The sequence below is a fragment of the Littorina saxatilis genome, linkage group LG14, assembly GCF_037325665.1.
Source record: "Littorina saxatilis isolate snail1 linkage group LG14, US_GU_Lsax_2.0, whole genome shotgun sequence".
NCBI classification, from domain to species: domain Eukaryota; kingdom Metazoa; phylum Mollusca; class Gastropoda; order Littorinimorpha; family Littorinidae; genus Littorina; species Littorina saxatilis.
The window spans coordinates 26,382,459-26,384,958 of NC_090258.1; the positions used below are offsets into that span (position 1 = coordinate 26,382,459).

At 43.3% G+C, this 2,500-nt stretch overlaps 1 protein-coding gene across 3 annotated transcripts in view; it reads right to left on the reverse strand.

Moving 5' to 3' along the window:
* Nucleotides 1-2,500, reverse strand: part of LOC138947450 (uncharacterized) — a 9,958-nt gene that overhangs the window by 5,215 nt on the left and 2,243 nt on the right. Inside the window, exon 1 of one of the 3 annotated variants that reach the window (XM_070318931.1) lies at nucleotides 1,696-1,890. The exons of 1 other annotated variant lie outside the window; for it this stretch is intronic. The gene's annotated coding sequence lies outside the window, so the exon portion shown is untranslated. Of the gene's footprint in view, nucleotides 1-1,682; nucleotides 1,891-2,500 lie in introns of those variants that run through there. One more of the 3 variants, XM_070318929.1, reaches the window with a different exon arrangement.

Here is a 2,500-nt window from a genome sequence, read left to right on the forward strand (position 1 = left end):
CAAACAAACAAACAAACAAACAAACAAACAAACACATCGAGCGAAACCTATACACACCCCTATACCGGGGGTGTAATGAAACGAAGAGCTGAAAGACTAAAGAAATGCCGAGAAATTTGTATAAGTCAAATACAGGGTGGTCCCAAAAAATGTAGACAGTTTTGCGTGCCTGTCATTTCTGCTACAGGGCTCCCACCTATTCTTTTTCACCTGCAATATCTCACACAGTTTTTTCTTCTTTGCAACATCATTTCTGGGCGTAGTTCAATAGTTCATCACATTCTCAATCCAAGCACCTCGTCCCCAGATCTTTCTCCTCCAGATTTCTTCCTCTGGGGGTACTTGAAGGAAAGGGTTTACCACAACAATCCACAGACAATACAAGCGCTAAAGGAGAACATTCTTCGTGAAATCAGGAGGATTCCACTCGAGACCTTGGACAGAGTTATCAACAACTTCAATGTCCGTGTCGCAGCCGTAATCCAGAGACGAGGTGCTTGGATTGAGAATGTGATGAACTATTGAACTACGCCCAGAAATGATGCTGCAAAGAAGAAAAAACTGTGCCTTACTAAACTTTCATGCTTGTGTGAGACATTCCAGGTGAAAAAAATAGGTGGGAGCCCTGTAGCAGAAATGACAGGCACGCAAAACTGTCTACATTTTGTTGGACCACCCTGTATTTTATGGAAGGTAGAGGTGAAACAATCACAAGTTTTGTCGTTGAAGTGGAAGATTTTCAACGGTGCTGAGATCTCTATGTTTATACGGCTGACTGATCGACAACAACTACAACAACAACAAGGCCATTAATAACAACATCAATATTACTAGCAGCAGCAGCTGCCCAACCACTACCCCAACCACCACCACCACCACCACCAACAACAACAGGAACGACGACAACAACGACGACGACAACAACACCTCCACCACTACTTGCGCAAATGAGTCCTTAAAAGAAAACATTGCTTGAGGGGCATAAAGGTAAAAAATAACGTTTTTAGTTAAGAATGAAAATTAATTTTGTAAAGTAAGCGAAGGATTCACACATACCGGCAGTTACAGTCAAAGACCGAGTGAGAGAGAGAGAGAGAGAGAGAGAGAGAGAGAGAGAGAGAGAGAGAGAGAGAGAGAGAGAGAGAGAGAGAGAGAGAGAGAGAGAGAGAGAGAGAGAGAGAGAGAGACAGACAGACAGACAGACAGACAGACAGACATAGAGAGAGAGACAGAGACAGACAGACAGAGACAGAGACAGAGACGCAATCTTTTAAACAATCTTTAGTTAAAGAATTCTATGACGCAATCCTTTAAGCAATCTTTTAAAGAATTGTATGACCTGCTTTACGGGCGTTGCCCGAATGTTTTCGTATAATTTCAAAGCCGGCAAAGACGGACGGAGTGTTGTTCATTTTCGGAGGCAAGACAGACATGCCACGTGGTAGTTCTAAACCATAGGGCGGCGCCGTCACACACATACACTCAAACAAACAAACACACACATACACACACACACACACACACACACACACATGTAATCACACTCACACACCTCGCTCTCTCTCACTCTCTCACTCTCTCTCTCTCTCTCTCTCTCTCTCTCTCTCTCTCTCTCTCTCTCTCTCTCTCTCTCTCTCTCTCTCCCCCGTGAAAGACCCCTGATATCATAAGTCAAAACTTACTGCAGTAACTCACAATCCAACAAAGTCACACCGATATCCTCAACACAAGATCAGCCTGTCTCTGCAAACACCACAAAGTAATCCACACTCACACTCAAGGTTAACTATGTCTTCACGACATAACTACTAGCGGCCCGACTACAAAATTTAAATAACACATAGCATGCCGTCCCGTTTCTCGCACCGTATAGGCTTATATACGCAATAACACCTCGCATATTTTCACCTCTATGAAATAGGCCCCCCCCCAAAAAGAAAATATATCCGGTTAACGTTCTTTCTATTTTTTTTATTATTCAACATTGAATGGCTAAATATAGCACACATACCCAAACACATGACCTACTGTGTCACAGTACCGCTGACCTAAAAATCGACTTGGGGGTGGGAGGGGGGAGGGGGAGGGGGGGGGAGGAAGGGGAGGGGGGGGGGGGGTTGTATTTCATTCTTCACTTGTTACAAAGACTAAGCGCTTGAAGACGCATTACAATGACAGTGAAACCCCCGTAATAAGACCCCCCAATTTAAGTCTTCCCCTCTTTTAAGATCTTCCTTTTTTCAGATTCTCTGTTCAATACCTCTGTAAATTTACCTCCTTTATAAGACTCCCTTCTTTTTTAAGACCTGATTTTCTCAGATTTTTGGAGGTCTTAAAAGGGGGGTTTGACTGTGCCCCTTTCTAAGTGTCTATAATTATGCTAGTCAGGTTTTGAGATATTTCGCGGCTGGGGTGACTCATATGCTTGAGAGGGCACACGGAATGTTAATGTGTCAGCGTCAGCGTAATATTATATATTCAAAATCTTACAATGACTTTT